The sequence below is a fragment of the Labeo rohita genome, chromosome 6 (genome assembly GCF_022985175.1).
Source record: "Labeo rohita strain BAU-BD-2019 chromosome 6, IGBB_LRoh.1.0, whole genome shotgun sequence".
Taxonomy (NCBI): domain Eukaryota; kingdom Metazoa; phylum Chordata; class Actinopteri; order Cypriniformes; family Cyprinidae; genus Labeo; species Labeo rohita.
Genome location: NC_066874.1, coordinates 1,801,929 through 1,815,428, shown reverse-complemented (window position 1 = coordinate 1,815,428; position 13,500 = coordinate 1,801,929). Strand labels below are relative to the sequence as shown.

The 13,500-nt window shown below is 35.1% G+C and overlaps 1 protein-coding gene across 7 annotated transcripts in view; it reads left to right on the top strand.

The window, feature by feature from the left end:
• Nucleotides 1-13,500, top strand: part of dlgap4b (discs, large (Drosophila) homolog-associated protein 4b) — a 126,880-nt gene that overhangs the window by 66,788 nt on the left and 46,592 nt on the right. For all 7 annotated transcript variants that reach the window (XM_051112304.1, XM_051112302.1, XM_051112303.1 and 4 more), the window contains one exon: nucleotides 11,041-11,090. The gene's annotated coding sequence lies outside the window, so the exon portion shown is untranslated. The remainder of the gene's footprint in view (nucleotides 1-11,040; nucleotides 11,091-13,500) is intronic.

Sequence of the window (13,500 nt, the reverse complement as noted above, 5' to 3'; positions counted from 1 at the left end):
TGAATAATATAAAAAAAAACTAATTCTGAATCAAATTCTAAGTTTAGAATGAATTTAAGTGCAAGTTAATTGATGAAAACATTTGCACATGGAGTTTATGCACAAATATGTGCATGATCTGTAAACAAGACAAAACAAAACCGATTCTTAATGAATGGTTTTGTCTTTTTCTTTAAAATTTCTAAAAATCTTGAATTTTAGATCAGTGTACTTGTAACAACGCTGCATAAGATATTAAGACTTTCTTCACAGATGTAAATATAAATGTTGCATATGGCAAAGCTTTGCATTATGTGGTTACTAAGCAGTTGCTAGTGTGTTCTGGGTGGTTGCTAGGGTTTTGTTAGGGTGTTATAGGTAGTTGTTAGGGTGTTCTGGCTGGTGACTAGGGTGTTGTTAGGCAGTTACTAGGATGTTCTGGTTGGTTGCTAAGGTGTTGCATTGTTGTTGCTAGGCAGTTGCTAGGGTCTTTCTAGCTAGTTGTTTGGGTGTTGTTTGTGATTGCTAAGGTGGTTATTAGGGTGTTGCTAGACAGTTGCTAGGGTATACTGGGTGGTTGCTAAGGTGTTGCATTGTTGTCGCTAGGTTGTTTCTAGATAGTTGATTGGGTGTTGTGTGTGCTAGGGTGTTGCTAGGCAGTTGCCTAGGTATTGCTAGACAGTTACTAGGGTGTTCTGGGTGGTTGCTAAGGTGTTTCATTGTTGTTGCTAGGCAGTTGCTGATGTGTTTTTAGCTAATTGTTTGGGTGTTTTTTTTTTTTTTTTTTTTTTTTTTTTGGTTGCCAGAGTGGTTACTATGGTGTTGCTTGTCAGTTGCTCTGATATTCTGGATGGTTGCTAAGGTGTTGCATTGTTGTTGCTAGGTTGTTTCTAGACAGTTATTTGGGTGTTGTGTGTGATTGTTAGGGTCATAGCTAGAGTGTTGCTAGGCAATTGCAAGGTTGATGCTAAGCTAGGGTGTTCTAGGTGGTTGCTAAGGTGTTGCATTGTTGTCGCTAGGTTGTTGCTGGTGCATTTTGAGCCAGTTGTTTGGATGTTATGTGTGGTTGCTAGGGTCATTGCTAGGGTGTTGCTAAACAGTTGCTAGGATGTTCTGGGTGTTTGCTAAGGTGTAGCATTGTTGTCGGTAGGTTGTTGCTAGGGTGTTTCTAGCTAGTTGTTTGGGTGTTGTGTGTGGTTGCTAGGGTGGTTACTACGGTGTTGCTAGGCAGTTGCAAGGATGTTCTGGGTGTTTGCTAAGGTGTTGCATTGTTGTCAGTAGGTTGTTGCTAGGGTGTTTCTGGCTAGTTGTTTGGGTGTTATTTGTGGTTGCTAGGGTGGTAACTAGGGTGTTGCTTATCAGTTGCTAGGATGTTCTGGGTGGTTGCTAAGGCTTTGCATTCTTGTCGCTAGTTTGTTGCTAGGATGTTTCTGTCTAGTTGTTTGGGTGTTGTTTGTGGTTTCTAGGGTGGTTACTAGGGTGTTTCTAGTCAGTTTCTAGGATGTTCCGGGTGGTTGCTAAGGTGTTGCATTGTTGTCGCTAGGTTGTTTATAGACTATATATTGTTTATAGTTATTTGGGTCTTGTGTGTGGTTGCTGGGGTCATTGCTAGGGTGTTGCTAGGTAGTTGTTAGGGTGTTTCTAGCCAGTTGTTTGGGTGTTGTGTGTTGTCACTAGGTTGTTGCTAGTGCATTTTGAGCCAGTTGTCTGGGTGTTGTGTGTAGTTGCTAGGGTCACAGCTAGGGTGTTGCTAGGCATTTTTTTTTTTTTTTTTTTTTTTTTTTTTCAAATTGGTTGTTGGGTTAATATTTACCATATGTTCAGTACATGTCTCTAAGATCACTTTATTTTTACTTTTGCATTTGCAAATGTATTTGTTTGTTACGGATAAATATGCAAAGCTACTGTCGCGGTTTGCAGACAGACTAATTTTCCATGCCATGTGTAGAACAACTGTGAATCTGTCATTATGAAAGCCTCGTTATCAGCTCTTCTGCATTGTGCAGTGGTTCTGTATATAGATCTCCTCACCAGAACTGAGTCACGCAGCAAGAAGAAGCCGCTGATCTTGAGCTTTATTCTGCTTAGTCACTGCTGCTGTTAAACATGACAGACTCGCATCCTTCCTCCTGATGGCATGTAACCAGAGATGAAGGTCTTTTCCTATCTTTCTCTGCCCACAATCCTCTTCAACATTACTGATTTACGAGATCATAAATACTGCTGAAGGGAACCCAGCGACTAACGACTACAGGCAATTTGGCTGATTAAGAGCTGGCAGAGATGGATGGAAGTCAGCCAAAAACAACAGAGTCACCATTTAATGAAATATTGACACAGCTTCAGAGGAGCATTGATCTTTGTTTGATGGCTACGGTACTTTGTTTAAAGTGCTTAACTTCTCTTTGAAATTAAAACAATTACTATGAATTAATTTTAAGCTGCTTTCATTCAGGATGGTGGAAATATTTTGATATTTATGCATTTCATGTATAATCCACCCTAGCCTTCTTCACTCCAAAATTGACCTTTTCTCTTTTGTGAGCAAAAATAAATAAATAAAAATACTTAAGCCAAAAAATAATCCTCTGGATCCTCTGCAGTGAATAGATGCCATCAGAATGAGAGTCCAAACAGTTCATAAAAACATAACGCAAATGTAATCCAAACGTCTTGATGGATTTGTTTGTTACAAACACACAGCTTCTCAAGATGTGAACTGATGGACTGGAGTGGTGTGGTTTACTTGTGGATTATTGTGATGTTTTTATCAGCTGTTTGGACTCTCATTCTGATGGCACCCATTCACTGCAAGCCATTGGTAAGCAAGTGATGGAATGACACATTTCTCCAAATCTGATAAAGAAACAAACTCATCTACATCTTGACCTGAGGGTGAGCACATTTTCAGCAAATGTTTATTTTTGGGTGAACTATTTCCTTCATACCTTAATATCTGCGTTGTTGCTTCTCAAGCAACTATGTGTTATTTTTTTTATTTTTTTTTTGTGTTTAATGGAAGAAATTATGAAAAAGGTGTCATTTTTAGGTGCTATTCCTGAATGGTTCCTTTAAAAGTGAGCAGTCAGACATACAGGCACTGCATTTTATTTTTCAGAGGGTCTCGGTGGGGCACTGCGTGTGCAGACCTGTTCCTGAACAATGATGTCCTCTGGGTTACACTGGAATTGATCTGGACGTGTGTGTGGACAGATAGCACAAAACAACATGCTTGCTGAAGCCGTCGTCAAATCCTAATTCTCTGAGAAAATACTTCTCTTTACAGTAGACTCATAAAACTAAGCCTTAAAAACTCAGAAACCAAAGGTGGTTATGAAATCATGAGCATTTTAGCATACCTATGCAGTATTCAGCAAATTGCCCCACAGTCTTAAAGGTACAGTAACAGCCAGTTGCATTTAAGGTTAGACTGAGTGTGGGAAATTATCACGAAATGGTAAATTATGTGTTTTGTGGTGCTTGAAACATTGTTAATGCACTTAAGGAAAAAAAAAAAAGCTACATAAATGTCTGTTCTTTCCAGTGTTATTTTAGTATTATTGATATACTATTATATATATATTTAAAATATTTTGAATTATATTTTATTTTCATATTTTCCACTTTCATGTTAATTTTAAAGTAATTTTGTTTTTGTTTGTTTTTTTCATTAGTTTTTGTTAAATATATCTATATAGTTTTTATTAATTTTTATTTCAGTTTTTGTTGTTTTAGTATATCTAGTCAGATTAAATAAAAATAAGAAATGTTGCTTGGCAACTAGCTAAAATAAAATTAGTTTAAGTTTTTGATATACAGTAGTCAACATTTGAAGTGGATCAAGACCTTTCATCAAAGTTGCCCTAAAACCAAAACAATACATGTTCTTATCCTAGGACAACTTTGATTTTTTTTTTTTTTATCTTCAAATGTTGACTACTGTATTTTATTTTATATGTTATGTTATTTAACTTAACTTTTTTTTTTCAAGTAACAATTGTCTTTTAATGTTTATATATATAATATAAGTTTATATATACTTAATTTATATATGATTCTGCTGGAGTTTAAATAATTTTCTAAGGAAAGATTTTTGTCTTGTTTCTCACAAAAATATCTAAATAATGCAAAATGACATTAAAATATAAAGTCTTTTTTTGTGAAAAAAAAAATCAAAATCATGTGAGTTTATACTTAAAACAAGAAAAAATCCACAGATGGGGTCAGAAAAATAAAATTATTTTTTTCTTAGCCCACTGGCAGATATTTTTAACGTTATACTGTTTTTATTTATTTATTTTATTTGAAAATTAGTTTTAGAAAACAAAACTTAATTCTTTAGCTATTTTGCTTCTCAAGTAAATGTGTGCTGACTTAAGTATGGATTTTGCACAAGAAAAGATATTTGTAATGGAAAAAAAGGTCAAAAAGAAAATCATTTTTTCCAGTGCTGGTGTCAAAACCTCCCGAAGCTTGTTTTCAGCGTTTGACTCTTGTGCGGGGCGCCGCTATTCTGTGGAGACATGGAACGCTTCTGATTGCGTACATTTATCTTCCTTCCCTTCCATTCAGTTTTCATGTTTCCTCACAAGTAACTATCCATCTTCCAAGACGCCTGAATCCAGGCATCTGGCTCACAGTACACGTTATGTGTGGCGAACTCATTTCTTCTCTTGTGACTTGATTCATGAGGTGCTGTAGTGTAAATATGTAGGTTAAAAAGCAGTGATATTATTAACTTAACCTATTCAGTAGCATGACAGTAGTATTTCCACTAACAAGCTATTTTTTTCTAGGAAGCAGCGGTGTAGCGCAACAGTGTTTTGTTTGTTTGATCAGACTGTGTTGTGCACATAGATTTACAACTAAGCCGAGACAGCAATCAAACACTCAGTCTCTGTTGCTGTTGTAGAGCTGAGAATGATTTTGGCAAGTATACACACACTAAACAGACATGAGCATCTTGTAGAAAGAAAAGAAATTACTAAAAGATGCATTAAATTGCATATTAGGATTAATTGTTCATACAGTCTCGTTGGCTGATGTGTGTGCGGCTGTAGTTTGTGTTGATTTAAATGAGTCTCACTCTGACAGGAACTATTATAATTGTCATGTGTCCCTGTGCACCTTATGACATTTTTCGGGCTATGATAATTGAAAATACTTGTGACCGTGCTGCTGGTTTCAATTATAATTTGGAAGCAGTAATTGTGTTTACTCTATTTGCTAAAAAGTCTTCGTGTGAGTTTATGCCACGAGCGAAGGTGCTGAGAAGAACAAAGGCTCCTGGGATGCTGTATGATATGCAATTGACCGCGAGGGGAGGATGACAGATATCTCTTCTGCCAGCCACGTATACAATAGAGGCTTTTAAACAGCATTAAATCAGCTCAGATGCAGTGTTACGATAGCACGGCACTTTACTCTTTACTGTAATCTCTGTAGGGCCTGAAAACACAGCGCTCGGTTTGTATGGTTTGCTGATCTTTCTGGACGTTCACTTCCAAGGTCTGAACTCACAGCTGCTTACATATAGCCTATATGATGTATGCTGTAGGACGCTGTCAGTTCACACAGTTATTAGTCAGAGTTGTGTTTTGAGTGTTAGACTGAGTGCCATTTAGTTTATGCACCAATTTAAGAATAGAAAAACTTGTGAAAAACACATGTGCATGTGATCTTTTGGTTTTTCTTACTTTTGTGTGTTAAATATTAAAAAGTTGCTCTTTTTAAAAAAGAAAAAAATTAATAAACATTGTTTAAGATACACTAAATTAAATACATAGGCTCTTGTAAAGGGTTTCTTTAAGGATAGTGACTAGAGATGTTGTTTATCCATCTGACTTTGAATTCAGAAAAGAGCCATCTGGCTTGGTATTACAAATGATGAATAAAATGCTGTTAAAAACAATTTTGAGTTAATACTAGTTTTACATTAATAGTCTCTGTCAGTAGGCTGATTCATTCTCCACTGTTTTTTGTCTTCCAGCTTAACCCGGAGTCAGTCTGATCTGGGCTTGTAGTGATCACATATAATCCCTTTAGATACAGCAGGGGAGACAACAACAACATTTCGGCTCTTCATTTCATCTCTCTTTCATTCGATTGTTTTTTCTTATATGCTTTAACTATTAATCTAAACCTGGCTGCCTATGGTATTCTCAATCTTCTGTGACAGACTGACATGATTCTGATTTTCCTGTATTTATTTATTTATAATGACATTTATTCTGCATCCAAGGGAAATTTGAGAACATACTCTTAAACTTAGATGTAATTTTGAAGCTGTATTTTCATGTATAAAGACCTTTGACCTCTGGCATAATATGAGTAAATAAGATTTTTTTAATGCATCGCAGTGACTTTTTTTAATATATCAAAAGATTTATATTTCAAATAAATGCTGTTTTTTTTTTAATTGATTAAATAATCCTGAAAAAAATGTATTGGTACACTGATATAAATCAGAAATGTCTTTACATGCAGCAAATCAACATGTTAAAATTATTCCTGAAGGATCATGTGACACTAAAGACTGGAGTTATGATGCTGAAAATTCAGCTTTGATCACAGGAATAAATTACATTTTAACATAGATTTTCATAGAAAACAGTTATTTTAAATGTAAATAATATTTCACAATTTTTCTCTATTTTTAATCAAATAAATGCAGCCTTGGTGAGCAGAAGAGATTTCTTTTAAAAGCATGAAAATTATGCCAACCCTAAAACCAGTCATGCCACAATAATATACAGTACCAGCATGCAAACGGATAATTCTGTGTAGAAGTCAACATTTCTTGATCAGGATATTTGAGCTGTGGGGTGAGAGAGATGAAATAAGACAGCCAGACAGACGGGATCGGCACAGCCGGGCGGGGTTGTATTATTTGATCTTGTCCTGTAGGTATCAGGATTTTTAACGCACCGCAGAGCAGGAACGACTCGGCTGATATCTCTGCATCACCAGAGGCCAAATTAGAGACCAGAACAAAGAGATTCTGTAGGGTGAATGTGAGTCGGGCTGCAGCTTTGTGATTTAGTCGTGATATAACTAGAGCCTTAACCAGGATAGAAAACAGAAGAGGGTCTGTTTCTCAATATATCCTGGGTCATGAAGAGACTGCAAGGGGCGGTTGTGGTTAATGGAGGTCATTTGATCATTTAGCATCTTCCAGGTTTTTTGCACCTGGAGGTGACAGTGATTTCATCTTTTAACCACAGGGCTGGAATTGAGAGCTGGTTCTTATTAAAAATGTTCTATTAAAAATGCTAGATTTTTATGATATTTAGTTCTTGTGCATCTGCAGTGATTCCAAATGAACATTTGGAATGTTGAAGTTTCTTGTATTGCTACTGAATCTACAGAGTTTGCATGTTTGAATGACCTTTCTCACATTTCCGGGTTTCTCATAGCGGAAGTCGTCATAGTTGGGTAAAATCCGAGAGCAGTGAATGGGAGAGTATCACAAATATATTTTTTTGCATTCCCATTTGTTCAAATAGCAAAAGAAAAACTTCACAATAGTGCTTTTACAACTTTCAATCAAAGAAAAAAAAATTAAAAGAGACTAATATCGGCAGTCAGAAGAGAGAACAATGTCAAATTTACTGTCCCTCCCACAGACGCGGCATTAGAAACACCCTCGCCAAGTGCCAAACTAGTTTTTTTAACTTGATGAAAAGGTGATATAATACAAAGTATAGTGTTATAAATGTACATACATTTTTTGCAAATCAAAATATGAAAAACGTTCAGAAACATATAATGACGATGACCGTTGAAATCACAGTCTTGTGAAAAGGGTCCATTGAATGTGATGACAGAGGAAGGTTGGATGCCAAACAACAATCATATTTTTAAAATTGTGGCAATTCAAAAATGAACATTTTGTCATAATTTACTCACCCTCATGTCTGTCCAAACCTGTGTGATTTTTGTTTCTTCTGCAGAACACAAATAAATCAATGTGAAAATAAATTTCTTCCTCAGTTTTGTCTTATTTTATATCAAGAAACATTTACTTTAGAAATGCAGTTACATAAATCTTGTTTTTAAAATCAAAATTAAGTGAGTTATGCTTAAAACAAGAAACATAACTGCATTAGGGCAAGAAAAATAATTTGCTTGCCCTTTGAAATTATTTTATTTTTCCTTCATCTTTTTGATTAAAATTTAAGTTTTTTGCAGTTAAGATTTTTTGTAGGTTTTATTTTATTTATTTATTTATTTGTATTATTTTTTTTTTTCCATGTAAATGCTTACTGTTTTTACATATGACAACGTGGTTAAAGATGAACATGCAGAGCAGAGTTTTGTAATTTATGGTATTTATCTTACTAATCAAAGTTGATCTTAAAGAAATCCCCATATGTCCATCTTGAGATGTCAGTGAGGTTAGTGAGCTTCTCTTTCCTAATCGCAAACAAAGTGTCTCAACGTAGGTCTGAAGCAGCAGAAAGCTGAAGTGTTTTCATGTTTCATATGAATTTAGAAGCAGGAGATGTTGTGGGTCACAGCAGGGGTTTAAAAACTTTTGCAAACATTGTGAAAAGAAATCCACATTCTGACTGATCAGGGTTGGAGATGATCACAAAATGCTTGCAATGACTTTTAGAAGATACAGTATACTACATTTATTCTGCTCAAAGAAAGAAATTAAAGTGCTATCTCAAAAAAGCTCAAACACCAATTAGAGGCGCTCTGAGCCGCGAAAGGGTCGGCGAGTCTGACACCTCATTAAACATCTAAAGCCTGAAGGCGTGGATTGTTTGCAGTTTATTTCAAGTTCAATAAAGCGCCGTATCCTGACGGAGCCGAGTAATACGTGCAGAATGAAGCGAGTCTGTGAACTCAACTGAAGCCCAAATGATTTTTAAAGGACTCAGTATCTGTTCTCGCATTTTCCTTGCCACTTTCAGACAAACAGGACATTGCGGTTCTACTTTAATAAATCAAGACTTAGACGTGACTTAGGATGTGACAACTGGCATGAAATATTCAAATGCATTACTACACTACATGCAAATATATGTGATGCTTTCAAAGATTGATTTTGTGGCTGTTTGCGGAAAGATACCAGAGTTCTTGATGGTTGCACAGAACTTTAGTGCAAAAATAAATATTAAAATATAGATAGTATTTTTCTTGCCGTCGTCGTAGAGCATGGCCTTAAAACGTCAGAGCGGAGGCTGTGATGGTCTCCATGGGGCTTCATGTTCAGACGTGTCCTTCTATAATGTGAACATGAGATCATCTATCATGCCACACACAGCAGGACAGTTCAAGGGTTTTGTGAGCACATTTTGAGCCCAACCGTACTAGAAACATGAACTCCTTTTTCAGACAGCCTCAATGGGAAAAGCAGTGCATTAAAATGTAAATGATGTTTTGCTTTAATAATGCAAAAGTTTTTCTTTTAGTGCAAGAGTATTTCCTCTGTGTAAAAAAAAATATATATATATTTTTTTTAAAGATGTAAATCAATGCAAATCTAGAGTATGTTTACAATAAAAAAAATATTTTTTACTTTCTACTTCAAAATGTAATGCTCAATTCAATGTGTTTATTTTAGTTTCATTGTAATTATTTATGAAATTTACTAGGAATTTCTGAGTGAAAATTATTTTCAAGTAATCCTACTCTATTTTTTAGAGTAGTCAATATGATAAACAATATTTTGCAGAAAGTAGTAAGCTAAAATCACAGAAACAACAAAAAGCTTTCCATCCCTGCTTGTTCTAGTCTCAATGAAGCAGACTGAAGAATCAACAAAGCGGATGAGAAAATAAAAATAGAAAAAAACAGAGTAATTAACGCAAGCTGGAAGCTGTGTGCATGATGTCTTGCCTCAGATTGTCTTATCATCACGCTGACCCTATAATCAGTTTTGCATCCGTGACATAATTAAGTCTGTGAGATGATTGATTGGATTAATTAGGAATGTAGTAAGACTGACTGCAAACACACACACACACATAGATATCACAAGAAGGCAATTGTAAGCAATCATTTCTTTCTGTGCATGTGTTAGATTCGTTGTGTTAGTTATGTTTGTCTGGGCTGTTAAAAAGTTTGGAATGTGTACAAATTTTTAATGTTTGAAAGAAGTCTCTTCTGCTCACCAAGACTGCATTTATGTAAACAAAAATATAGTAAAATCAGTAAAAATAATTGAAATATTATTATCATTTAAAATAACTGTTTTCTATGTAAATTTATTTTAAAATGTAATTTATTGCTGTGATCAAAGCTGAATTTTCAGCATCATTACTCCAGTCTTCAGTGTCACATGATCCTTCAGAAATCATTTTAATGTGCTGATTTGCTGCTCAAGAGTTTAACATGAATCATTATTATCAATGTTGAAAACAGTTGTGCTGCCCAATCATTTTGTGGAAACTGTGATACATCTTATTTTTCAGGATTCTTCTCTGTTTGAAATAGAAATCTTCTGTAACATTATGTCTTTACTGTCACTTTTGAACAATTCAATGCATCCTTACTGAAAAAAAGACCCCACACTTTTAAGCTTTTAAATGTGAACCACAAAAGTGTTTTCAGAAAGTATATAAACTTAAAAAAAAATTGTCACTCATGTAGATTTCTCAGTCGTAGCACAGCATTTCATTGCAGTGAGAGTATTTAATTTTCATGTTTATTAATATTGTTTTGTACTATAATCCCATGAATATGGATGGTTTCGGAGACTAATCTTCAGCACACAGACATGTATTTATTACTCAGACGTGGCATGTCAGGTCATGAAACTTCACCCGTGAATCTTTAAAGGCATTGTGATGTAGCATTAAATATTCATGAAGGTGAGCTCATAGATAAACAGGTAAAGACTGATGAGAGAGATTTTAGCACAGTGGTGTTGTATTCACATTACACATCCATAAAACATCCAACCGTCCCATGACAGCAACACTGGTGTTTTTAGAAAAACGTCTTTCAGGGTGAACAATTCAGTCATTTCTAAATGAGATATCAGTCATCTCATGAATATGATCTATATTTGTTTTGCATATATGCTAATGACTTGTTTTGTTTCAACAGGACATTCTACCTGCTGGTTTTGGCCAACAAAATTAGGATGACCTACAAATGTAAGTCACCACACCTTACTAGAGTTATATTTATTTTTATTTCTATTTTCATTTAGATTTTTAGTGACATTATTGTAGTTTTTGCCATTTTAACAGTGGTTTGTCTATTCTATACTATTTTTTTTCCTTTTTAAATTTGATTTAGGTTATTTTAGTACTTGAATATATATATATGTATATATATATATATATTTTTTTATTATTATTTTTTTTTTACAATACAGTGCCATAATATTACCATGGCTTTTGATCAACAACTGTGCTTTTTAGGCACTACCATGATGGTAATGTGATGCTATTCTTGAGTTTGAACTAAGTTGCATAATTTCATATCAAAATACCATAGAATTACCGTCTGACACCATCGCCATTGTTATGAGTAAACTTTGGACAAAAAGTTTTCACTGATCAGCATCTTCTGTCCTTTGTGTTCACCTGAATGTCGTGTCCTCGACGAATGTTGTACGCTTCATAGCACACGTTTGAATTAAAATTGTAAATTTCAACTTTAAAATTCAGATGCTGCTTATTAATTTCCACAGCGAGCACATTATGCAAACATGGCCTCTTTGAAAGAGCTCATTATTATCTCAATGAAATAATTGCTTTGACCTTGTATCGTATTACATCATTAAACACTTGAGAACTAAATGAGCATTTTTGCTCAGTTGTTCAGTAAGATGATCCTCATTTTGGTGTTTTTTTGTAACTATAGTTTGTAAAAAGTCATCTTGTTTATGCACAGTGTTGTGCACCAAGAAATTTAAAGTAATTAAAACCACATTTTCAGAATAATAATAAGTCAATTGTTTTCAAATAGTTTGGTTTTTCTAATAAAAAGCTGCTGCTTCCAGCAATTGACAAAAAAATCACTTTTTGGCCTATTGTGTTGAGTAGAGCACATTTAATTAAAATATCCCATTTTTCTTGATTACTCTGTTTAATAGTGTTGGGAAGTTTGAGTATTAATACATAGTACACACTGTATACACTGAAAAATATTAATAATGATATCTGCATAAATACTGTTTTTATAACTGCCCAATTAAATGTTTATTTATTTAATGCTGTGTGGATAGTTCATGCTGTCACTCTATCTCACCGAAAAATATTCTTGTTTTTTAAAAAATTATTTAATCTGATAATCTTATATAGAGAGATTATCAGATTAAAGATTATCAGATAACTTCATGTGTATTTTTGTTGGTAGCTTGTAGGTGCACCTACTTTATCAAAGGAGTACATTTAGCCGAACTACTTTAAATTCTAAGTATTTGTAGCAAACACACACACACACACACACACACACACACCCTCTGGTGCAGATGCAGAGATATGCCTCATGCTCTCAGCAAACACGTTGTAATTAAAGGATTTCATGCTGATTTTGACATTTTGTTCCAACATTAAAGGAGGAAGAAGTGGAGACCAAAAAAAGAAAAGTTTTTTTTCAGCCTCTTCAAACAGACCTGGTCACACTTGATCAGTCTCATGTCAGACAGCAGAATATAGAAAGCAAAATGAGTTTGTCTCGTTATTAGGAGATCGGCACACATTTAGTCCGCATGCAGGAAACGCTTCACTTGAAGCAGATAATGAGCTAATAACACATTTGACCGTCTCTGACACCACGTTCTTACCAGGCGCGATGTGATTAGAGATAAAGTCTCTGTGGTAATGAGTTTTGTCTTAACCAGCCACGAACGCAACAAGTACCAGCACAGGTTATTGGTCACTCGCTTTCTAATTTTAATGGTGTTGCTCCGTCCACCCAATTACTTCAGCTTGTGCTGTTCTGACTTGTAGTTGTAAATGTATATGAAACATCCAATATGATCTGATTGACTGTGAGTGTTTGGCAGATGTAGCTGTAAGCGTGTCGCGTCGCGCCTGGTTAGGACGCGCGTCCCGCTATATTACCTGACAGCAGCGGCGTGACCGTCCTCATGTAACTGTGCATTATTGATGTGTTAATGTTTGTGTGTGTGTGTAAGACAGTGTGAGAGAATATATTTGGAGCTGTGGAAATAGGGCAAGAGCACTGCAGAATGTAATTAGGACAAGGTTATTGTGAGACTTTCTCAGGGACACACACTGATACCACCCACCTTCAGCTCAACACATCCTCTATACACACACACACACACACACATTTTACAAAAATGTATTTTTTTATCCCCTACCCTAACCCTACACCAGAACCTATCACTGAAAACCCTAATAAGTTGATGCAACTCAACTGACTGAGCTGACTTGTTCTCTTAGTCTCTTAGCAATGGGTGTCCTAAAACTTGTATGTTTAAGTTCACTCAACTTAATGCTCTGATTTGTTGTTCATATATTTGACCCTGGACCACAAAACCAGGCGTAAGTAGCACGGATATATTTGTAGTAATAGCCAACAATACAA